The sequence below is a fragment of the Thunnus maccoyii genome, chromosome 14 (genome assembly GCF_910596095.1).
Source record: "Thunnus maccoyii chromosome 14, fThuMac1.1, whole genome shotgun sequence".
NCBI lineage: Eukaryota > Metazoa > Chordata > Actinopteri > Scombriformes > Scombridae > Thunnus > Thunnus maccoyii.
In genome coordinates, this window is record NC_056546.1 from 20,007,205 (window position 1) to 20,034,213 (window position 27,009).

The window sequence follows — 27,009 nt, forward strand, 5'->3', positions numbered from 1 at the left end:
CTGTAGGTAACTCGAAGGGTAGTAACTGAGGAACTGTTTCGTTTTTGCCTTTTTATATTTTTGTACCACTAAGCCTAGCATTTTATAGTATTTTCTTCTTGAAGTTTTGTCATCTGGTCAACAGAGCTGCCAGCAAGTTCTGTTCAACTTCAGCCACCATCACGACTCAACAGAAGCCATATTGCCAGCCCACATCTGACTGCCTTGGAGAACCGGGAGAGTGACGCATCAGCCTGGAGTGAAACCACCAGACCTGCTGGTAGGCCCAGCTGTCAGGCCCTCGTTTCTCTCGGCGACTAACTGCACCCAGGGTCACCTGGGAACACCGCCAGCCCGGAGGCACCTTCACATTGTGGCCCTGCAGGCTAACAGACCTGCAACTTGCTAGTAGGCCGCACCAGTAGACTCAAAACTGCCACAACTTTGGATTCAGTCAGAACGGTCTCATCTCTACTTCTTCAACAAGTAGGCAGAATCCACCACTTTCTGTGATTAAGAGTTGATGTTAAATAGAGATTATTCCATCTTAGAGAAGCTGAGTATGTTTACTAGTGTCCCACCACTTTATGATAACTCTGAGTCACATACTCCACTTCATTATTGCCCACTTAGTTAAGGTTTATCTCACCATTTAAAGGTTTTCAATTAATTTGTCTAATTCTTTTCTTACATTATGTACTCATTATTAATGCTTCATTTATTCAGTTATTGGTAGGCATTTCGCTATTTTATTTCAAAAGTTAATTAAAGGATAAACCCCTTGAGATGCACTGTCTCGTGAGGAGGTCCTCAGGCAAAGTTAACAAAATTTAAACAAAACAAAATACATAAGTAGTAATGAGAATAAATTAAACAACCCAGTGACACAAAACAATCAACATAGTAACATCATCAAGGACATAAGCTGTAATTATACTTTTCGCGTCTGCGAGTCTGCAAGGGCCCACGAGAAGATTTCGGTAAATTTCGTCAACAGAGGGTGTACGCGTACACTCGGTGTGGACATCCGCAAACCTCCAATTTGTTGTTACCACGCTGGTCTGCACGGTCACAATGCTGTCTTCCTGTAAACGCCGATCTACTGCGCATGTGTGGAACCCGTCCTCCAAGTGAACTCCAGAGGGTAGTATAAACAGACACGTCAACTCTGGAGTATAAATGAAGCTATATACATACACATAAGGGCTCTCACACCATCCCTGACCACACCCACTACATTTGTTACAAGTGTCATCTGTACAAAGAATGAATTAGAAGAAAAACACTGAACAGACCAAATAACGTTATGTCAAAGTACTGAGTCTACTTAGAAACTAAAAATGAAGGTAAATACAATCAAAAACAAGAACAAGTACATTTGAGGTAAACAAGCAAAGAAGTCTTGAAGTCATGGAAAGAAGTAATCGATCTAAACAAGTCTGACGGTGCTTTAAACTTAAAAGCACATCTCCCAGTCTCTTTAAAGATTCTAGGCACAATAAAAAGGTTGTTGAGTGTGTCTGAATGGATATGATGATCTGAATGGAACTAAAAGATGTTTTAGGTATAAAGGATAGTTAAAGTAGCTAAAGGCAAAACAAAGAGCAACCAATGAAAAAGTCTCCTAGAGTGAAGCAGTGGTTATTTAAGTGTATCATATATGAAACGATGATGCGTACAGTAAGGACACCTAAGGACAAATCTACAAATATAAACATAAATATTTAATAAATGAATAAATTAATGTCCTCATTTATCAGCAGAAGTTGTCTAGTTTGTTCTTTGGAGCAGAAGACAGAGGTCCTTGTATCGGAAAGAATTCCTAAGCCTGGTTGTGAGACTGATTAATTTAACAATATTTATTTTCATCCTAATGGAGATGGTGCCCCAAATTTCTTAGCAAGTGCAAAATTGAATATAAAAGTAGTCAATACTCTTACAATTGTATATTGAATGGAAATAGCTGAATGGGTACAACGCCTGACGCTAAGTTACCTAAAATCAAGTTTAAAGTAGATTTAGATCAAGATTCAACAGTGTAAACAGTATTATTGAACTCTGCAGACCTTCTACAATAAATCAGCCATTACAAATGACTTGTAGAAATCCCATGAATAAGTTGCAGCAGTGGCATCTCATATGTGTTTGTGATAAACCTCAAGCAGCTTGCTGACAAGTAAGTTATAACACGGTGACAATTTTCACAGTGCTTGACTCATACATTTGCTCTCATCATTGATGGAAAGCAAAAGATCCTCTTTTATTGTCTGGTTGTTCCTAGACTTTGTATAGAAAATATACATTTTTGTATCACATTCACTATAGGAAGCTTCAGTTTTTCTTAAAAGACCAAACTGTGTGTTTTCTTTTGGATTTAAGAAGCAAACTCTACAGAGAGCCGAACCATCACTGACTGACACTGGTTATCTGACTCTGACCCACCACTTCAATATTTATTTGTCTCTCCTCTCTGCCCACTGCTTGTTAAGTAAGAGACCTTTGCAGCTATGAGACACTGCAGATTTGATGTTAACGCATACATATACACTGTATATATATATAACACTGGGGAAGAGGAAAGAAGAGCATGGAGAGAATAGTTCACATCCAGCTTCCTTGGGCATCTCTCTTTTTAGAGGAGGTGTTGATGTGTAGGCCAGTGTATTTGGTAACCATGGCTACATGACGACATCAGAGCCACACTCAATCTTCATGATGTGCATATAATGGGAAGATAGACATTGTGTGCAGTATTTAAGTGAAGTGTGGTCTGCTGCCACAAAATGAACTGCCACATCAACTGCCTCTGTGTGAAACAATGCACATTATTTTGTTTGATAACACATAAAATAGCTCAATAATTATCAATTTAAACTGATGTTCTGATGAATTTGTCACAAGTTATTCTCACATGATGTGATTAGAGACATAAAGTATTATATCTAACTGCCGCAGATAATTAATGGCACCTCCCTTAATGTCTGTCCCTTGTTTCATATTCCACCACAGAAATGTTGAAAGTAAAACCATTCTTGCCCATTTTAAAACTGTTTTCACTCCAGCTGCAGAAATTGCTTCATACATAATACATCAACTTTTAGTTATTTATTCATTACAACTGTTAGCATCGTTACAGATACACACTTTTCATGCAGTCCTCAGTCTCCTGGTTCCTTTTTCTACGCCATTGCTCTATGACACCAGCGTCACTTTTTCACTTTTTTCTCTCTCATGTTAGATGTTGATTTATCTATTTCAATTTAGATATCAAGTCTGATGAATGATGCATAGTGGTTTTCTTGCGGGTAAGGGAGTATCACATTAATGCATTTCTGTTGGGTTTATTACAAACATAATATACGCTACATATTAATAACTCTTAAAATACATGTATGCCACCATATTAGGAAAGAGTGTGAGGCATATGGTCCAATGAAAACACTGGATTTTTGTTGTATAAGAGGCAGCAATGCATGTTTTACAAATCTAGGCCTTTCATAGGTTTACATATAGATACTGTAACAGAGCAAAATCAATTTAAATATTTGCTACAGAAAGAAAAGGTACAAACAAGTGTGATGAATGTGCTCTTTGGTAGGGAACACAAAAGTTAAAAACATAGACAATACTTGCATGTTAAAATAGAACTGGTTTACAACCCCCGCATAGCAGCACAAACAGCCATCTTCAGGGTGTGTGTGCCGCTACGCGTGGGTTGTAACTCAGCTCTATTTTAACATGCAAGTATTGTCTATGTTTTTAAGAATTTCACCATGAAATCATAAAATAACCATCTGAATAAAGGTTTTTAAACTTTTTTGCCAGAAGAGTGCTTTGGACCTCTCTTCTTTTTTTAAAATATTTGCTATACAGAGTGTGGAAAAGCATATTACTTTTGGTATTTTGTTTGTTACTCATTTGGCTTCCAACTTTGTTTTTGTTTTTTTTTAATCTATAACCATTAGACAAAAAAGAATACAGTATAAATTAAAAATGAAAAGGAAGACAGATCATTATTAGTTGTTGAAGAATTACCTTGGTGAGTCAGTAATCCTTGCTATTAGAATACATATATAACAAAAAAAATATTTGAATTTGTATTTTTTATCTGCTTTATGTTTGCACATAAGAGTTTAGATTTTGTCACTCAAATCGTTTTTCTATTCACTGTAATTTGGCACAGAACTTGCTCACAGCGCCGTGTATCACTTTGTCTCATGTTCTGTGAGAATTTTACAAATGTGAATGTTCAGAGTAGAAAGTTAATTATCAAGTTGTGGTCCCAAAAGTCACACTTTTATGTCACACTTTTACATTTTTATAAAACCAAAATAACACCAAATATCCAGAGGTTTTCCACCTTCCAAAATGTGTCGGAGCAGACTGTTTCTCAGCAGCGACTTTGCTTTCCTGCTTGCACTTTTATCATCAACCTGTCTGGACTTCAGCAGCTTTCTCCTAATCAGCTTCCAGAGATACTCTCTTTGGCCTCTATATGTCTTCAGCCTTCCCAAATTACTGAGTATATCTCCACTCTTGCTATCCGTCCACAAATTCAAAACCTTGACTGTCACACAAAGCCGCTAAGGGTGTCCTCACCATGACGTGGTCCAGCCTCTGTTCCTTTCACCATCCTTCACCATCATGAGTATTGCTCTGTTCAGACTGAACCCCTCTACTCACTGGCTTACCAGCGGAGGAAGTACACTCACTGCATAGTTTCACTCATAAACAACACTAAATTATATCCTCTCTCACAAATCTCCCTTCTCTACTGTTATAATATGCACTCAGCAAAACAACAACAACAAAAAAAGTTATATACTGTGCCCTTTGGTTGTTTTTCTTTTTTTGTGACCTTCTCTCACAGGAATATTTTCAGGGCACTGCGTCTCTGATTGTTGTACCTTTTACTTTTAATTGCTTGTTATGTTCTAATTGAGGCGGATTCTATTTTAGATATAGTTTGCTCTGAATATAGGAGTTAAAACTGAAAACCCTCAAGTAAAAGGAAAATGTGAACGTCATCATTTGTCATAAACTGTCTGGTACTCAGTTCAAGTTTTACAGCAAGTCAGAAGTAAAGCACAGATTTCACTGATGTTATCGATCATGAGTGTTGCAGTAAATGTTTGAAGGTGACCTATCATAAGCTCATGCTGGGGTATGCCTCTTTAAAAACTGTCAATGCTCTGACAAAGAGGAAACACTGCTGTAAGTCCAAAGCTTTCTGTTTGTATTTACCCCTTTGACTGCCAGGCAGAGTAAATTTTTTATTTTGACATTTTTCTAATTCTCCTCTCCACAATAGCAAGCTGTTATTGTAGCAAAATTATGCTGCTACAAGCAATTATGGCAAAAGGGCCCCACAAGCTGGGCTTAGTGAACTATTGTTAGAAGCATCAATCCCTTCAAGAATATGAGATTTAATGCATGAGAGGTGAGACTTTTCATTCCACTCTACTGCAATGAAGCTTTGTCCAATATATTTGTTTGGGGCTAAGGTATTGTGTTTGTTGGCATGACAATTTATTCCTGGCCAACCTCATTTAAATTGTCCCAAAGATAACATGCTTAACCGCACAATGCCGTATTGCGTTTTGCCATACGTTTTGCAGCTGTAACTTTTTTTTTTTTCTTCTAGAAATATGTGCATTTCAGAGAAACAATGCTTGAATTGTGGCCTCATTTTATTTTGTATTTAGCTATTGTCATGTTGGCAAAAAGTTTTGAATTTCTGGAAACAAGGAAGGTGCCCCAAAAAATGTCAATATTAAAGCTTGGATGGTCCTGTGTGTTCTTCAGGGTTCATCTGATAAATTTGTTTTCAAAAGCACAGCAGATCCTATTTTGTTCATGTCAGCATTGTTTCCAGTGTTGAGGAAATGACTTTGACCATATGGTATTGTGTCTCAGTCCATTAAGGAACTCTTTAGCCACTTATGGCTATATGCTGTTTATTATCATAGTTAAATGATAGTACCATAGACAGAGGGAATTCCTATCATCAGCATGGAGTCTTGGTGGGATGCCCTTTTTGTTTAAAATGAAAAAATGCACTTTTCTACTGGCAGTTCTGCACTTTTTCCCTAAGATGTTGCCTGTATCTATCGTCTGGCCAAGGAGGCCTTGAATGATAGTCATTTACCCCAAAAGAGGTAAGATAAGGCGCTTGTGACTAATATGCTATTTGTGACCCCCGAGGCTGAGCACTGACCATGAGTATACTGTATATCCATGGTCCTGGCGCTTGCTGTGCCTAACATCGGCTTGGCTGTCTAAGCCCCAAGTGGGTTAGGATTAAGGTTAGAGTTTCCAATGCTGCTGCTGAAACTGCCCACAGGCACAAGTGCAACCATTTCCTTCCTTATTGGTCCTGAAGGAAAGCCAAGAGTTTGGTTCTCCTCAGTCTGCAGGACCAGGCCATTAGGAGCTGGGCCTCTGGTACACCTGGGGTCATGGTCCACTTCAAACTGAAAGATACAAGAACACACTGCTACCTCAGGTCTCCACTGTAAAAATAAGAGTAAGAGAGGCTTGGTGTCTTAGAGTAGCTACAGATTTTTTTGAGTTATTTAGTGCTGGTTTTTCAGTGTCACTTATTTTGAGATGACAAGTGTTGATTGGAAGGTTGGTGGTACACTTGTGGAGCTGATATAGCTCTGGGGCAACTGCTCATAACTAGTGTGTTACATTAATTTTGTATAAACACTAGCATAGTGTTGATTTTAACACTCAAAGTTAATTAACAATGATGTTGTGTATAATGGAGGCCCTGAAAGGCAAGGTGAACAGGTTGTTTTTTTCCTGCCACATTTACCTGATTTGAAAGACTAATTTAAAGAGACTATAATACACCATAATAGTGCCAATCAGGACATAATGGTAAAACTGTCAAACTGTTAGTTCACTCAATGATTTTATAAGGTTGTGTATTCCATTACATTTCTTTTAGTCACTGTTTCATCCATCAGCTGTACCCGCTTATCCTTAGATTGTCGTATAGGGAGCTGGAGCCAGTCCCAGCTGACATTGGGCGAGAGGTGGAGAACACCCTGGACAGGTCACCGGTAAATCACAGTGGTGACACAACCATTCACAAATACGGGCAATTTAGAGTCACCAATCAACCTAACCTGCATGGTTTTGGACTGTGGGAGGAAACCAGAGCACTCAGAGGGAACATACGAACTCCACACAGAAAGGCCCCAGTCAGCCAGTAGGTAACCCAGAATCTTCTTGTTATGAAGCGACAGTGCTAACCACTGCACCAGTGTGCCCTTTTACTCTTCCATTCATTATTTTATACATTATTATACCTCCAACTTTCTTCTTCAGGGTCAAAGGGCTTTGGAGCCTATCCCAGCACGCTTTGAGAGGAAGGCAACAAGACACCCTTGACCACTTACAGGGCTTTTTTATATTAACATGATACATATCTATCAGTGGCGACTGGTGACTCAAAAAATTGGGGAGGACAGGAGGAAAACCAACATGGAATCTTACAACAAACCGCATTCAAACTATATCATTGTCCCCCACCTGATGAAATCGGAGGGGTGAGGGGCAATTTTATATGCCAAAAAACAATTTGCTTTCAAAAGCGAAAACCCCTGAGTGGTGAAAAGGCTGCTTTTTTAAAATACATTTACTATATACATAAGAAGAAGAAATACTCATTTTAGTCGTGGAGTTCTCATCAAAAACAGGCAACATATCACATGATTTACACGTGTTTCCTATGTATTTTCTTAGTAAACAGAAATATATAAAGTACTACAAAGCTTATAATGTGATACAGGTACAGATCAGTGGTGAATACAAGAAAGACTGAACACTAAAAAAATTCACAGATCTAAAAGTGTAGATTCACATCAGAAAGTATTAATGCATGTATCAAATACATGACTTACACACTCTTATCTATATGCACCACATACAAAATATAGTCTACAAAGCTGACATGTTAACACTTGTTATTCTAGCTACTTTAAGCTTATTACTCATTAGACGACTCAGCTTAAAAACGAACTGAAGAAATTGTCACAAGCAAGCAGCAGTCACAACAACAACAGGTGACTGAACAACCACTCAATTAAAAACTGGATCAATTCCACATGAATGAGTGAGTCCAGACAGCTCACTGTAACTTCAACAAGCAAACTACCCACAACACATTATATGATCTCTGCTGCATTCTTGTTAAGGAGATAAATTCACAAAACAGCCACAGAGAGACATTTAACCATCAGAGATGAAATTAGCGACCAAAGAGACAGAGAGAGAGAAGCTGTATCTGACTCACGTTATCTGATGTCTTCTTCTTTCTTTCATGGAGATGAAGTATCCATGTCATAACGTCCATTTGTGGCTGTTGGTCATCTTGTTTGTTAGTTAACAGAACTTTGTGGCAGCTGGTTAATCAGTCTGGTATCATTAGCAACAAGCTAACTCTCCCGGTTGTTTCTCCGGTTGCTTCTCTCTCCAGCCTCCCGGTGGCGTCCTGCTGCTGCTGTGCCGCACAGACCAAATCCATTCTCCCGTTAGCTTAACAACAGTCCTTAATAGTCCTTCCATGGATGTATAAAGAGTCCTTCAGGCTGCTACAACAAGCTAACTGTTGCGTTGGCTAACGGAAGCAGCTATCTACTGCTAGATAAAAGCAGTGAAACATAATTTATCTATATTTTACCAGTCTTCTCTTAACAGTTTGTCACACTCGCGAATGTTACAGTGGAGAGAATTGAAGATGAAACTATCATTGGACCAACTCGATGTCAATATTGCATTCTGGTTGTTAATTGGTTAGGGAGGACGTCCTCCCTTGGAGCGTCATTTTACGTGTCTTGGCCAATCATAGATTAGCATGAAAAAAAAGAAGTACATTAAATTGATGTAGGAGATCCCGCTCTGAGGAGGACAGCAGGAGCCCGTCCTCCTCTGTCCCCCACTCCCCCTCCACTGCTCCTCACCACCACTTCACACAGACTGCCCTTTCTCTTTCTGCCCTGCAGGTGTCGCTGTTGAAGCATTTTAATCACTCTGAACCACATGTTAACCTTGTGGTGATACAAGGGGAAATGTCAGGAGATTACCAAATTCATTGGGATATCATCTGGGAACATTGAATGTATGTAAAAAAATTCATGGCAATCAATCCAATTGTTTTTGAGCTATTGTAGTATGGACCAAAGTGGTGGACTGACCAAATAATAGACCGACATAATATAAAGTCCGTCTAAGATATGAAAAAGAGCCAATGCAATGCTTTCTGTGCAAACAACTACTAACTGCATTTTGTTTCCTTGAGACTTAGAGAGGTTTTCTTTTTTATAGATTTTACAATTGACTATTTCAACCTGGGGATCGCTGTGTGTCCTTACATGATCAGAGGTACAATGTGTCAAGGATGGTGATTTCAGAGAAATTAATACAAACAGCAGACACTTAATGTTTTGTGTTTTTCGGATTATTATTGTATGTGTTGCAGTACAAATAGATGAATGAGTTTGTGAGCATTTTCATCCCTATGTGCCTGTGTATCTTATCAGTGTTTACATGTGCATGTGCATGCATATATTAATGACATTCAGCAGCATCATAGAGACATATGAAAGTGCTCACTATAATGATTATTTTGTACTGTCCAATTGTCATTAATGAGTCCTTTATAGTAAGTTGTTCACTGAGGATCTTCATGCAGACAAACTAATTATTTACCAATATAAGGAAATGTTCCACATTCTCACACAAATATTCCAAACAGAGCTCTGAGTTATAGATGTAACTTTCATAGATTCAAATTAAACTCACCAAAGCTACCAAGAGAGTGTGATTTCCATTCCTTCATCTGCAATGTTTGTGACTATTTGAGGTCATGCATATTTATAAAGAGTGAAAGCCCCAAAGTAATGAGAATATATTGCATTTATCTTGTTACTGTCATTTTAGTCTGCTCATATAGAGACAGCTGCACAACCATCCCTGCTCCATTTTACTTGTGCATTTCAGTTCAACTTCAGCAGTGATGAAGAATTAATACAAGAAAATTATGATACAATAAACAACATTTTAAGCCAAATCAGAAATGTGAGTTGACAGCTGAGTGAATATACATATTGTCTTTTACTCATATTAACGAAAAAACACCCTTGAAAAAATATGTGAAAGCAGTGAGCAAATAATAAAATAGCATTTGTTAAAACATTTTTTAACATATGATTTCAATTATGAGGGCACATTAAAACATATTGCATGAGAAAGAGCATAGATTTTAAAAGAGGTTCTGTTCTCATATCATTGTTTACCTTGTGGATAGTCAAGGGACCAGTTTTCTCCTCCTCTTCAAGTGATTGATCAAGAAACGTCTTTGACAGTTTGATGGGAGCTTGAGTGATGGGCATCCCTGACTGTATCCCACCTGTCAGGGTGGAATGAATTGTCCATCCCATCAAAGATCACCTTTGATCTTGCTGGTGGATAGTGGAAAGGCACAAGCATAGGACTCGGTTGAAAAAGCATCAAATGATGTTACAAATGTCCTAAAAAAAACCCCCACTATGAGTCGTACACCCAGTTTCCAGTCAATTTCATTCTGTGGAATTGCCCACTCCAAGCTATTTCATATGTGGAATTTATGTAATATGGTTTAAAGGTCTTTTATGAGATTCTCACATGATATTTTTATAATTGGGCACCTTGACAAGATGCCCCTGTGACTGACTCAAACTATAATTAAATCATTTTGCCTTCACAAGTAAACAAGACTCAGTGCAGATGTATGAACATTTTAAATCAATGAAAAGTGAGCATGACCTCTTCAACCTTCAAGTGTTGATGTGTAAATATGTAAGCAAACAGATTTAGAAGTGTAATCTGTCATGGGAATTTGCAGTGTTTAAGTTTCCAGGCAGACTTAAATGTGATTATCCCAAAGACAAATGTTTCTTCTTGTTGCAGAACCCCTCTCACCCTCACTGCTTGCTAACAACAAACACAGGGAGTAGGATGAGCCTGGATGCCTGGCTTACCACGTACACAGACTGGTGTTTGGAAGCCCTGATAGAAAAGAGCTTCATGGCGCCGCTTGAAAGAGAAGCAGCGACGCATCTGGGTGGTATAGAGGTAAAACACTCACTGGACTGGCCTGGACTGGCCTGGACTCACACACGCCCACCACTGCAGGGACCTTGGTTCAATTCCTGGCAGCCTCTGGTCTAGAACAAAGGACATTGTAGGAGGCCAGCAAGGGATCAGATCCCTGTTGCTGCTATCATCTTATACTGGATGGACTCTCACTCCTACTGGGTGGTTTTGGGTGGTTTCACTCTCCCAGTGAGAGTTTCTGTTGTGGCATGGTCGCCTTTGAGTTCAGTCCAATGAACATTGTTAATGCAGGCATTGAGGAAATACTGAGCCGCAATGGAGTCTTGGAGGAAAAGGAGAGCACTATTACTGTCTTACAGCTGACTGCAAGCCAGGCAGCTTGTCATCTACGCTGCAGTAATCTGTTAGTGTAACACAACACAGGGTGATTGGATACTGCTGGAATCAGTGGCTCCTCATGCTTTTGGACAAAAGAACATTTATAAAAGCTTAACGGGCATCACCTTCAACTAAACAGCCAAATTTATCGCATAGTTTTAACAATTTGGTACAGACATACCAGAATCCATATACCTTGACTTTTTCATGCAAGTCAGGGGAAATGCATATGGTTATTCCACTGTTGTTGATGTGTATCTAAGGATCAGTCATTTCAGAAAATGCCCCAAAACGACATATGCATATGTTGAGGTGACAAAGCCCTCTAGCGGCTGTAATAATTATGAATCTTATCCAGGCTCCTCTTTCCCTTGAGGAAGGCGCTTAAAGTAGAACTGCTGCTCTTCCTTTTTTGAAAGGAACCAGTAAAGTTGGTTTGGGCATCTGGTTAGGACGCCTTCTGCCATCCAACTGGGAATAGACCAGGGGCAGACTCAGAACACGCTGGAGGGATTATCCCATCTGGCCCAAATCAAGTCTTGGGATCCCAAATTAATCAAGTGGCTGGAGGGAGGGACGTCTGGCTTGCCTTACCTGACTACAGCCATCCCAATCCAGACCCAAATGAGCATGCATTCCAGGCTAAGGTTTAGTCTTTTTTGCTGTTGTTTTCCCTTGTCTTCTTATAGAGCTCAGGCAAGGTTAGGAACCTGTGCTGCTGTGAGCCTCTAAAGCCCTTTGAGATATTGAATGTGATTCACGAGCTAAACAAGTAAACTTGACTTGACTTGCTTTGCTATTATCAGATAATAAAGGTGTGCATCTCTCTGCTCCTCAGAGTCCTTTCAGCCTACACAGCCATCATATGAAAAATACATTTATGCCTGTTATGCAGTCATGCAGAAAGCAAATGTGACATTTGCTTTAAAAGCTATTCATCACTGCCATTGTATATCACAATCAATATATAACCTATCAAGACTTTTTGGGGCCACATTCAACTCATTTGATCATTTGTGGCTGTTTTTTTCATTATTGGTAATCTATAGTCATTATGGTTAACTGCAGCTATCATTTGTCATAATCTTCTAATTTCATGGTCAGAGATCAGGCTATGAACTGGAATAACATGCATACTGTATATACAATGGAAACCTCTTATAGTGATCACATCTGTCCGAATTTGACACGTCTTTCAAATTGATCACTATAAGCGGAAGATTATTATGACCAAATTTTTTTCTTTTTCTTTATTTTTCATGCATATTACAGCTAATTGCCATTTGTATATTTATTACATGAATTTAAATTGATGAAACAGACAGCATCACTATTTACTGACTTGTACTGACTGTGTGTTTCTCACCGCACTCTGATTATAATTCTTGATATTAAAAGTTTCCTTGCTGAATATAAAAAATTAACGCTGGTTTTTAATGACTTTTTTAACTGATCTACAGTTCGGTATTATTTGCTGGGCCTGATCCCTACAGTTTGAGCCTCTGACAGTCACCATGTGGATGCCACAGCACGGTTAGCAGAGTTAGTGGCTAAACAGAGCTAACCTCCTGTAATTGCTGAATTACCGCTGCTGGTTGTCTGAGAGGCTGTCGTGGGTTATCCACTTGAGAGACTGCGTTATCCACAGATATGGTGACGGATCCTGAGCTGTCCGAGCTCAAGACAGAGCTCCTTACCATTGAGAGCCTGGTCAGCGAACTACTTAACCGGCAAGCTAAACTGCACTCCCACCTGGTCAAGCTGAAGACTGCTGGGCAAGACCCAAAATGAACACCATAAGTGGACTACTTGATTACTACAAGTGAATTATTTTAACAGCATTTGTATAGGAATAATTGTGTCCCATGCTTTTTGATCCATATAAGCGGTTGATCACTGTAACCATGGTCACTATATATCACTATATCACTACTTACAGGGTATCTCCCTTGCCTATATTTAATCTGTTTGGAGGTTAAAATACTCATAACCCATGTAACAAATAACACTAATATCATGTTAATATTAACATTTATTTATTCTTTTGAAATCCTAAATTTCAGTCTGTGGAGTTTTTGCATATTGTGAAATGTTGTAATTTACATTTTTATTTCCCAGAATGCCTTTAGTGACTTTCAGTCGATTCACCTGGATCTGCTGCATCCAGCTGGGTTTTATGTGCACTTAGGAGGAGAGAGCAATATTCATGATTGATTACTTTTCAGGCAAGAAAAAAACTAAAGCTGAAAACCTAACATGTCTGGTGGCTACATTGCATTATAGACTGCTGCAGGTGGAAAATCTAGTGCGGTATCTCTATTTCCTTTTCAATGGACTGCTCCATATATGATTGCTGGATTGCTGAGCGTCAGTGAAAAATGACCATTACAGGAAAAGACCTTTCTTTATTATCCTTACAGAGCTGAAACCAGAACCCAAATCATGTGTGAGATAATTTATGGGGTTTTTTTTACTGTTAAACATGTACCTGCCCTTATTATACTGTGAATGACGTCATTCAAAATTGGGAATTTATAAGAGAAACAACCAAATGGACATAGAGATGCATTGTATATCTCAACAAAGGCCACATTTTTCAATAGGTTTTTGTGTCTTTTACATGTGTTACCATCCAGAATACGTATTGCAATTATCCATGGAATTGCTGGTTGCTCATAGACCTACATCTACTGCATCTGTCACAGTCAGCTAATGTGTTTACCTAGCTGTGTATCTACCAACTCCCCAGTGCAATGAGGCCACAGCTAGGGCTTGACCTCCATCGTTTCTCTTCAGTGTCGACCCTGTCCTCTCTTTAGTCCGTGCATGTGACCAACACGAAGGTAAAGGTTAAGACTTGTGCTAATGAATTAACTGTCCAATTATAGATACCACAGTTGCACAGACATGCCCTTTCACTTCCATTTACACACACTAGGACTGCCTGCATTCCTCTGTTTACATCATTCAGCCTCTCCAGGAGGATACTGCAGCAAGTTTAGCCAATATTGCATTTATTAAAAAAAAAAAAAAAAAAAAAAAAAAGATACAGGAATAAAAACACTGCCAGATGTAAATGACTAATTTTCTCAGGTGTTATGATCTCAAAGATCACCGTCTCTGCTGTCAAAGATGACAGGAAATACAGTGTGACGGTAACTTCCTATATAGTCAGATTCTTTATTGCAAGACAATAAATGTAGATGTTCTTTTTCTTTTTACTTTTACCTACAGCTGTTGTCTGTATCTATGGAGGCTGCTGATTTTCTTTTTCTTTTATTCTCCGCTCTGACAGTTAAGAAGGCATCTTGGCTTTATTTCACACCACAGCAGCTTGTGTTTTCATATTTGTCTCAATAACTCCTTTTAAGTACCTGCTGCTATGTGTTGTTTTCCCCTCATTATAGGCAAATTACGGCTCTCTCTTTGTGTATTATGAAATAGTGAACCTAATGTAGATCAGTAAACAGCCGGAGGGCCCTACCCACTTGAGCCTTGAGTCTGTCTTCCTGTCAATCACATATAATTGGATCAACAAGACAAAGACATGGACAATTTATGAATCATTTCAGGGGAAAAATGCTAAATCAAATGGACACACACGCACTCAGGGATGTCCATATGCAAACGCTCACACACAATCAAAATATTAAGCACATGTACTGCTTTTGTAATACTATACTGTACTATACACTAGATATACAGTAAAATACTGAATGTGAGGAGGAAACAGCTTTACTTTACAATTTTGTCACACCACAACCTAAAATGTGGCACCAACTTCTATAACTGAAAGCAAATAAAAGTCTCAAATTGCTCCCCCCACCAGGATAAGAATTGATGTGTTTTACGAGCAATAGCATGGGTTGTTTATGCTCCAGCTCATTTTGCGCCTTTAAATCTGTTCCTCTTGTTATTGTGAAAGGCTGCATCATTTTATGAACCATCTGGACTAAATGCTGAGTAAAGAGTTATGCTAAAGCTTGATGTGTAAACACAACCAGGACGGAGGTGAATCAGCCCATTGAAACAAATTTCTGGCAACTAGCAAAACATATTTTGGGATTTCTTAGGATATGCACAGTTTCTGCAAGGAAGATTCACAAGGGAAAGGGACAATTGTAGTGTGATATGTTATGCATTTCTTTTTTTCTTTTCTTTCATTCTTTTTTTTTCATTTTAATCGTAAATTAAAGGTGCAAAGTTACATGATAGCGCAGCACAAACAAGATTTAAAATCACCCCAGCCCGTGGTGGCACTTGAACAAAGGAGCATTAACACCACACCTCGTCAGGTATCTTCACAGCCATGGCATATGTAAATCCTGCAAGTGAAGCGGTGTCTGTCATAGCTGTCAACACACTATTCTGTAGAGACTTCATTCAGCGCAGGTATGAAAAACAGACCTTGTTCTGACGCTTTGTTTTTGTCATTTACTGAAAATACACTGCAACATGTCAAATGGAATAGACACTTATTCATCATTCAGCTGTAACAAGTCCATCAGCCACATCCTACAAACTAAATTCAGTTTTATAACAGAATGTTGCATCAGCAAATACTGGTTGTATTGTTTTTCTAGCTTTCAAAACACAATCTGGGCATCTCAAGGCACTTTAATGCTTTAAAGATGCTGTAAAACACAGCCAGATGCTAACCTGTTTTTTGGTACACCTAGAACCATATATCTTCCTGAACCACATCAAGAAGGCATATTCTACCCATAGCTTTCATTCCTCTAGGTCTATTTTTAAGTGAAGAGTTTCCATGGTAACCCGAGGTGCAGGTATTGCTTGTTGAAAGTGGTTTTTGAGGTCAAGCCACGGAGTTAGAATCGAATAAAATAAGAAAGAACCAGAAACAACAACCTCACCTCCAATCTTTCTTTTTAGCTGCATACTGTAGTCGGTGAGGACATGAAAGAGAAGTGTTTGAACTGGTGATCTGTATGAGACAGGTGGTAAGGGGAGGTGAGCATACCAAACTGTTGCTTGATAGATGCAAGCTGAGATTTGGCAGTCTTTGTGAGCTGGAAAACTTTGTCTCAATTCCACTGTTTCCCTTCAGGGTGTTTTTCAGAGCTGGCCAAAATATTCATTATGGTGTGCACAGACAACCCCATTCTCTTCATTTGAAGGGCATTACATTTTGACCCAGACATGTGAGAAAAATTAGCATTGTGTTTAAGGCAAAGTATAAGACTGATCTTCGACTATTGAAGTGCATGAGTGCCAAGCAGCCATTCTTTTTTTCTTCTCCAAAGCCTTGAGGACAAAAGAAATGATGACTTGACTGCCAAACTGCATTTCTTGACTGGTGAAATTGTCCAGAAAAATTGGTCAGGAGTAAAGACAACTGCATTGATTATATTGACTGCCAGTAGCAATAATGACAGAATGAAATGAATAGTTGTGGGAATTATTCAATAATCAAATGAAAAGCCATTATATCTTTGAATCCCACATAGATAAAGCGCAAGTATCCTTCACTAAAATCTATTTTGAGTGTGAGTATCATTCCCTGATTTACCAAGTCATGTTCATCAAGAGATGTTCACTCTGTTTGATACTATAACAGTCAAATATACAAAATTAGAGTATTTTTGTGGTAATTTTAATGGCAGCATGACAGGTTTGGAGTCCAATATTGTAAACTCTGTTTCCCAGTAGTTATGTATTGCTAATTTACAACAGTGAATACATTTTGGTAGAAGTGCAATGCTGCATTTTTTTTACCAACATTCAGTAGTGAGGAAACATTACTGTTAATTAACTTAATCTGCCGGGTCGCCAAATATTCATAACACATCTACAACTTGTTAACGCATTCATTTTCTCCAACAATATCCACTCTTACAATACAATATCTGCTCACAGTAACCAAAGTATGATTAACATTTTTTTATGGTTATGTAACAAAAAAATCACCTCCCTCGAGGTACACAAATTCACTTCATTCGAGAAAATGTTGCCTGTGAACATAATCCAAGCAGCAATTACATTTGCCATCATAATGTATTTGGGGAAACTGTTACAGTATATAAACATCATTTCTAGGAGACAGGGTTGAAAATACCTCATGTCCCCTAGGGCTTAAAACCTGCATTAAGACATTTTAATATCTTAAAAAAACATACCATGATACCATTGTAACTGCAATATAATGCTTCATATTTGCCACGGTGGTCAGCAAGGGTCTGCGTGACATGGATTTCATCATTTCAACAAAAATGAGTGAAGATGTCCATATATACAGACACCTAATGTAATATAAACACAACAGAATGCGTCTGTTGGCCATGTGCACTGCCAATTAAATATATCTGATCCTTTTGTGGCTAACACAATAACAGGTATCCTTATGTGTTGGCAAAAGCTTCTACTCTAATTTGAAACGCCAAACTTCTTAAAGCAAATTACTGAAATATTAGGTTGATAGCTGGCATGCATGTCAACACTCCACTTGAAATCCCTTGAAATAATCAATGTGTGATGTTTATGCATTCCAGGCAGGTTTGTAGGGACACATCGGCACATGCACAAGCAGATGTTTTCATTTCTCTTCAATAAAATACATCTGACAGATAACAACAATTCAAGCAATCCACACAGATTATATGTTACTGTGATAAAATCTTTCATGTGTGTTATATAATACTATTGCTTATCTAAGACATTCACGTTTAATTTCTGACACTGTATGTCCTGTTTAACAAAGAAGTCTTTGCTCATTGATTCAGGAGGGTGACAACAGAATAATGTTTTAACCACTGACTAAGATTATGTTCTCAAATCTCATTATGATAATATGTCAGCCACATGTGGTTATATCTGTGGGAATAGGAAAAAAAACACACCAAACAATAAAATGGACAACAGTGGCTCATTTTGAAACTGTCTCTTAGAGTGTGTTTGTCCTTTAAACCTCAATTGGAAGATAAATTCTGTTCTTTATATCTGACACACAAAGCTTTCAAACACCTAAACAGCTTTTACTCAAGTGCTGCTGTTGTACCTCGCCGTTACACAAAGTTATGGGGTTGAAACTGACCTGTTAACATTGTTTGCAGAGCGTCGAGTCCAGGAAGAAAAAGCTTCCTTCAGCAAGACAAGAAGAAAAAAAGGATTTATACAGATGCCAGCATTTATAAATCATAAATACCTTTTTCATAACTTACAGTCTACAGAGACAGACTCAACAGACAGTCAAGGAAATGTAGTTATCTAACGTGACACAAAGAGTTACACAAACTCCATCTGGCGTCAAAACATTTCTGCCCATGGAAAGAAAATTAACAGGATGAACAGAAATCTTGCAATTATAGAAATTTATAAAATTATATATAAATGGCAACTTCAAATTTCAACACAAAATAGTGAAACCTACTATAAAATTGCTGAAAAAAACCCCAAAATTTCAGTAATAATATACCCCTATGATCTCTAATTTTCCTGAAGTCCCTTTTTTGTTATTGTCAAATCTGATGGAGGATGTGATTGACACTCCGTCCAGTGGAAAACCTCCTGGTTAAATTACTCATTTTATATATATATATTTATATTTTATATATTTAATGTTAGTGAAGACTGGTTAAAGGTGTGACATGCTAACATGTCTATTATGATAACTCCAGATGTCAAACTAGCTGCAGTTTTGGACCTGAATAGGAGAAAATACAGAGGATATTTTGGGCAAGGTAACTTGCAAAAGCTTGACTGTAATGCAGGCAGTCACAGATGAGATGTAAGCTCTTCATCTTTTCAACAATGTATTCATGTTGGAGGTTGTACTTGTCCAGAAATTTAGTGTAGTTGTATTCTAAATATAAAAGCCTGTCAGAATCTTTTCATGGTTACATGCAAGTGACATTTTTGAGTTTCGCTACTGGTCTGTTGAGCTTTAACCAGACCAGCATGAGCATTAGTCAACACAAACAATATGGATTTGTAACAGTTTCAGTAGATTATTACAATCATTTTGTCTGTTTCACCATATATTTCAGCTTTATATGCTGTTTCCTATTTGGATCATGTTTACCCAGGCTGCCAATGCTTTCTGAAAGGATACTGTATGCACTGTAGATCAGTGCTTCTCCAGAAATGTAGTGTACCTTGGCTTTTCACGCTGTTATATTTAGTCAAAGAGCATTATGAGTCATGGCTATTGTTTTGCTTTGCTGTGCCTCTTGTGTGCCTAATCTGGCCAGCTGCTAAATCTCTGTGATTGTCCTGCTGCAGTGAATCAGTCAGTTTCCAGGTATAGATTTATAATGTTTTGTTCTCCTCATGGTAATCTTATCTCCCCTCTTCTCCTTCTTCTTTTTTTTCTTTTCCCTGCTTGTCTCCCCATTCCCCATCAACCCCACAAAGGCAGGAGTATTAATCAAAAGAACTCTGTCTCCCCATTCCCTCCTAATAAGTAGAGAGTGAATGCATGGCTGCCTCCATCACAAATAGCAATGAGACCTTAGACTCCATTACCACGGGTTTGTTAATTCATGAAGTGGGTTTCTACTTGCCCCCTCCTCTCAGAGGTCTCCGGTTTCACATGGCCTTTTTTTCCTTATTCTCCTTGATTCTTGTGCTTTCACTCCTCTCATTTCATTGTCATATTTGAAGCAGAAGAATATCATTCCGTTTGGGAGTGCTTCAGGTCCAAACCATGTCTCACTTCATAATTCAGCAGCATACAAGGTACGAGTTATTTCTGGACATGCAGGAATAACAGAGAAGCAATCGTGACACTTTGAGAGCCTTCTACCTGCTAATGGACTTATCTAAATGGTATGAGGAGGAAGCCTAACATCATTCAGCAATGTTTAGTCTATGGACTCCATGTTGTTCTGATTTTTTTCAACACTTTGATCTGAAGAAACTAGGCTTACCTAAGAATGCACATTGTTTTATGTTTTGTAGATTGCATTTCTTTCCTGCATTTATCTGAGCTTAATTTAATAACACAACCTTAGTCACCATTGGCACACAATAGCTTAACCAATGGCACAGTAGCAATAAGTGTGCAAGACAAGAACTTTTTTGGTAATGTTGAAGTGCCCTCTGATCCGCATGCCAAATTACCTTTTTCACAGCCATTGGCAGTTGCCCGGCCTGTTTTTTAGTTTGATTGATGAATTTGCTGCTAAAATCATTTCAGCAGTGCCAGTGCGGGCTCAGTAGACGATGGCAGGCCCACTAGCCAAGAAAGCTAAAGTAAAGGTTCAGGCATTCCAGTCCTTGTGGACAGACGAGCGGGGTTTTTGTGTTTCAGAAGGACCGTGTTGTGTGTACTTCATGTCTTGAAAATGTTGTTTTAGCCAAACATTGAGTATTAAACGCCATTTTGAGACCAAACACAAGAAAACTTTCAAGGATGAGGCAGACAAGGCCAAATCCATCAAATGTGCTGTTTCCAGGTATGGGAAGCAAGCAAACACCCTCAAAGTCTTTGCCACTGCTAAAAATCATGCTACCGAAGCAAGCTGTTGCACTGCAAAACATGGAAAGCCATTCACTGACGGTGAATATATTAAGGAGGTTTTCCTCTGTAGCTCAGAAGTTTTATTTGATGGCTTACTGAACAAAGAGACAATAAAATCAAGAATAAAAGACATTCATTCCCATATCAGCCAGAACTGTTGAACAATGCATCGAAGAAATAGCAGAAAACATTGGCACGCAGCAGACAGCTGGTTTGAAAGAAGTCTTGGTATTTAGCATCACACTTGATGAGAGCGTGGATGTGAATGACATACCATGTTTGGCAGTCATGGCAAGATACTGTGATTTGACTGTAAGGGGGCGTTTTGAGGAGCGAGGGATTGACATTAGCAAGATTTTTGCAGTGACAACAGATGGTGCCCCTGCCATGGTCGGGAAACAGAGGGGAGCAGTCACATTAATTGAGGAACAAGTCGGTCACCCCCTCATGAAACTCCACTACATAATACACCAAGAAAACCTCTGTGCAAAGATGTCAAATTTAGATCTTAATGAGGTCATGGCTACAGTGGTGAAGGTTGTTAACTTCATAGTTAAGCAATCTGCTCTGACACACCGACAGTTCCAGTCCCTGCTCAAGGAAATGGACTGCTCATACAAAGATATCCCTCTCCACTCAGCAGTTAGGTGGCTAAGCTGCGGAAAAGTTTTGGAGCAGTTTGTCAGCTGCTTTGATTCCATAAAGGCCTTCCTGGCTGAAAAAGGCCAAGACTGTCCAGAACTCGAAGATAAGAAGTGGTTTGTGAAACTTATGTTTTTCACGGATATTACTGGACACCTCAACAAGCTCAATCTCCAACTGCAAGGTGCAGGGCAAACTGTTTTGAACATGTTCGACACATGGCCAGCTCTTGTTGGAAAGCTGGCAATGTGGCTACCTCTACTTTCCGCAACTTAAGACGATTAAGGGAGCTGTCCACACAGCACAGCATCAGCATCGCTGAAACATGCAAATACATCAGCGAGTTTGAGTTGGAGTTCACAACACAATTTGGGGAATTTAAGTATGAACCCATGTTCTCTTTCTTGATCAAACGTGATAGCTTTGATGGACATGAACTGGATTTATCTCTGATAGACTGGCTGGATTCACAGGACATGGTAATGCAGCTGATTGAGCTAAATAGCTCAACATTGTGGGTGACAAAGTTTGCAGAACTACGAAAACAGCTGGAAACCAAAGCAGAGCATGATCACGGAAATCGCATCTTCACCTGCTGGATATCTCTATCGGAGAAGTTTAGCTGTCTCAGGAACACTGTGCTAGCTTTGCTAACAGTGTTTGGATCAACATAGCTCATTTAACTGATGTCAAATTGTTTGTGCATGCCCACAAACAACCGTTCATTTCGTAGCCTTTGTTGAGGTTGTTCTATGGGTTGTTGTTGTTGTTGTTGTTGTTGTTGTTGTTGTTGTTGTTGATTTTAGATCGGATTTCAGCTTGAATACGTAAAGATGTATTTGAGAAGTTGAAATTTTGAATAAAGAACGAGAAGAAGAAGTGAAATCGTACTACTACTGTTTGTTTACGTAGCCTCCTGGAAGGAGGAAGGTTCTGGAAGCTAACCAATCAGAACAGAGTGGGCTCATTGGGAGGGGGGCCTTAAAGAGATAGGAGCTAAAATGGCCTGTTTCAGACAGAGGCTGGACTGAGGGGCTGCATAAAGGAACAGTATAAGATAAATGAGTTTTTTGAACTGTAAAAAACTATGCAGATATTCCAGTTTAGCCCCAGAGTATAATTATAGACCTGGAAATGTGTATGATAAGTCCCCTTATGCACTAACCATATGTGTGTTTAAGTGCATTACTTACACAATAAAATAGCTTTTTGTTTCATAATAGTCTTTTAATTATCAAACAATAAAATAATCTTTTGCTTCATCAGTGATCCACAGAGAAGTGCAGGTACAGGTTACTTAATTTTTCTTGGATTGCTGAACCAGCTGCTCTTAATACAATAATATCTGCTCACTGCAGCCTATGGCCATTGCACTTCAGCCTTCCTGCTGTCACTGACATAGATTAAGGGCCCCAGTAATATTTGCAGAGCTCATTTGCACTCTGTGTGGCACATGAAATTGCCATTGACTGCAATCTTGCAAGCTCTCAATAGCCTCACATCGACAGTGCTTGTTAAAACTGCACCATGAATAAGTCCTAGGATAGGGACACACGCCTCAGGGGAGTCCAAGATGGCTAACAAGCACATTGGGTATGACAACTATGTAGTGCACATTGTTTACACCCACACTCAATGCACATATACCCATGGACACACACACAAACACAAAGACCTAAAACTGAAATGTTGAAGGGAAATTGAGAGGGAGTGTGAACAGAAGTGAGTAAAATTAGCTTATTAAGCAAAACACTTAACGCGGGCTGCAGCCTCCAAGTTACGGATCACACACAGCACCAGTGCCAACAAAAGATCAGGTAGTCAGGATAATGATTGTAAAGTGGTTTTGAGGTAGCAATTAACTGTCAGCCATCACAATAACGGCTGTTTGTCTTGTCTGATAGTCTATAACAAAGGAAATCTTGTTCACACAGTTCCTCTCTCCACTTCTATTCCTCTACACTCCTCCTCTGCACTCTGGTGCATTGCCAGAAAATCAGATTTCTCACATGGGCAACTTTTCTCCTACTGAGAGATTATTTCAATAAAAAATAAACAGTCTTCCCCCGCAAGGAATGATCACAGGCCAAATGATCCACTCAGAGAATGTGGCTTTAAAAATGAATAATGCATATGTTCACTGTTGAATTGTATCTAGCTTCCAAAAAAAAAAACACAAAGGGGGGAGGGGGGGATATCTGTCATGCTGCCTATTTTATCTATTCAGTCTGCCTATCAATCTATTAAAAACATGCATTATGTTTGTTAAAATGTACATTTTGCATTTATGTTGGTTTCATGTTATTTGAAATAACATTTGTATCATTTTTTACAAAATTTAAGACTGAATATGCCTGAAAATGTCAAGTGGTATAACCACAAAAAATGAGAAATATTAAATATTTTATCCACCTAGAGAGTATATGTACATGTTAGGGATGTTTAGAGAGCCCAGTATTTGTATTTGTATTTATATTTGTTGAGGCAGCAAAATTACTTATATTTTTATTTGTATTCGAATAAAAGTGGAAATAGGTGTAAAAATACAGTTTTGTTTTCATTACACTTTTAATTTCAGGATATTAAGGTGTTAAAATAAGTGTTTATGAATAAACTATCTTACGAAGGAAGTCCCCACACCAGGTCTTGAGCTCAAGTCTCTCAGATCATAAAGGATTGCGCTGACTACTGAGCTAAAACTAAGTACAATGAGAATGTGCAGCCAGATCTCTACTTATTTATACACCCATAACACAGAGACAGCAGAGCATGTAACGTGTAGGGAAGAACTTCATAGGCAATTCTTGCTTTGCACTTTTCATTTATTGCCTATTTTTTACAATTTAACTTTGTGAAAAGGAGAATGGGAACAACAGGTTATGGAGAGTCCCTTGAGAGCACTTCCCTCATGTCAGTAACTCAGCTTTATCTCTGGTGAACACCCCCAACTCCAGGAGTGATGTCCAAATAAGGAAATGTGCGTCATGTAGCAGGTGGATGTGACTCCCCTTGTTGAGACCTGCTGATAGATGTAACAGCAAAGCAGAGGAGAGAGACTAAGATAGCAATGTAACCAACCTGCGTGCTGGTATTTAACATGTTTTTTTTCTTCCCAAAAACAAATTATTTTTTAAATATTTGTACGAAATAAATGTTCATAAGCAACCCATTTTTGTGCTTTGCTGAATAACGCAATTGTATTCGGGCATACCCCTAGTATATGTAAGTTTACTCATAAAAACAATTACTTAATTTTAAAATATCACATGAAAATAGATTTTATTAGAATTATCTCTAAATTTAAATTTTATGTGATTTTGCAATATTGAGCGGGACATATGCTGAAAACATCTCTGTTTTCTAATCATCTTTGACAAATTATGTAAAAATTGTTTAAAAAAAAACAAAAACAAAAACACCACTGTTGTTACACTACAATAGAGGATTACATTTTATTCCACATTAATTTTCCTGTATATTATCATATTTTTATGAAAAATAGTGTTACGCTAATTGACACAAACCAGTTCGCCTGACCATGTTCCTTCTAGAGTCAAAGGCCATTGTTTGTTTGGGGGCAAATTGGGGGGCTCGTCCATCTTTTTGGGTCCATTTTGCACTAAAGGGTATGTAGCTTTGTTGTTTGATTTGCTACTGCTGATGTTCATGATTGTTTGGTCATAATTTGTTCCACCTTACATTTGTTGGCTTTTGGATGGTGCATTTTGATACGGATCTAAATTTGTGAATGGAATTGTCATCATAGCTGACATCACTCGGTTTAGGGAGGGTTTCCCTACAGTGCTGTCCTGTGCGCATTATTCCTTTCTGTGTCCAATACTGGGAAATGGGTGCTTTTGTTTGGGGGATGCAGTAGTTTGTAGTTATTTTTGGCAAGGTGATTTATTTGCACAGGGTGGGGGAGTATCCCTGTGTGTGAAAATGGAAATCAATGTAAGGTAAGTGTTGTCTGGCTGGTGTACTGAAAGTTATGTTGACATGAATGGGTGTTCCCGTCAGGGTCAGTGGTGTTACCCCTATGGATTTCGTCTTGTTTGTTGTTTTACTAGTGCTGCGGAGACCATGGTTAGAGAGTACATCCATGGTTTAGGGGTGGTCACCAGTTTCTGGTTGCTCTCCCTCACCACTGGGCTTCAGTGTGTAAATACCCACCACCAGTAACTGCATGAAGACCAGGGTTGAGCTTAAGCGGGTAGATTATGGTTAGACAGTCAGCGAGAGGGGTGCACTCATATGCTGTTTATGCCATAGTCTTTGGCTTGTGCATCAGGGAAGCATTCACTATTTGTTGCATTGATTTCACACACCCTTGAGTAAATATGGTGAGTGTGGAAGAAATTTTTGCTTGATTTTAGATCTATGTACAAAATAGCAACTGCTGAAGATATCAGAATATTCTGATATTGATATTGGCGATAAGCATCTAAAAGAAAAAGTGAAGGCCATTTTGAAATCACATTTATTGGAAAAGAAGGTTTTGACTTTGGCTCAAAATTGGCCTCTAACTGAAAAACTTGTAATTGGAGTCATGGTGTAACTGGGTACACCATTTGACATATCAATTTAAAATAAAATTTGACAAGCATTATTATGGACACCTATGTAAGCACATGACCTTGGTGTGAATATTTCAAACATAATTTAAATTAAAGTAAATACAATTTTTTACAGTTATGATAAATGATAAATATTTTCCTGGTATGACCCCAGGAAAACATTTATCAGTTACTAACCTTGGCATGAAGCAGTTAGGGGCAACACAGGTCCTTCTCTGTGATATAATTTCCTGTTACATGGTCTTCTTGGACAATGTTAATAAAATGGCTCCTTGACTGGCTTGGTTACACTTCAGGAAGTTGACTTGACTGACATGATTCCCCAAATTAATTATAATATTCAGAGCAATGCATTACTTTTATTTTCCATTAAATAGTTCTAATGTAAGATTATTCCAAACTAGCTGATGGGGTGTTTTATTGAGAATTTTACCTTTTTATGCAAGTTTAATTATTTGGTACAAAGTTTCTACACCACATTGACATTTTTGCCATATTCCCCCAAATATTCTCTCAAAATTGATTATAACCATACATTTTAGACCAGGTTCTCAAAAAAGGATGTGTGCAAGTAATTTGTAAGTTTTTCTTCAAATAACGCTTGCCCATTTAACCCTTTGAAATTTAACTAAACCATATGGACACAAAAAGTTAGTGTCACGTCATTGACCCTAAACCACTGACTGTATATAAATATTGACGATGTGTCTACACTTCCTACCAGTAAAAGTGAAGACAAAATACCTCCTTTCCGGGAGCTGCCATCTTGCTTGTGTGATGTCATTTGGAGCCAGAGTCTGCCCAGTAGAGTAAAGCGGGTGCCCCTCCGACACGCCCCCTCAGCCATCC

The 27,009-nt window shown here is 38.5% G+C and overlaps 1 long non-coding RNA gene across 1 annotated transcript; it reads right to left on the reverse strand.

Annotated features, from left to right (window-relative positions):
* Positions 1-452: 452 nt before the first annotated feature.
* On the reverse strand, positions 453-27,009 carry LOC121912211. The gene is made up of 3 exons (XR_006100031.1): positions 26,905-27,009; positions 18,515-18,561; positions 453-6,452 (listed from the first exon to the last, which is right to left on the reverse strand). It is a non-coding gene; the product is annotated as an uncharacterized LOC121912211 (long non-coding RNA).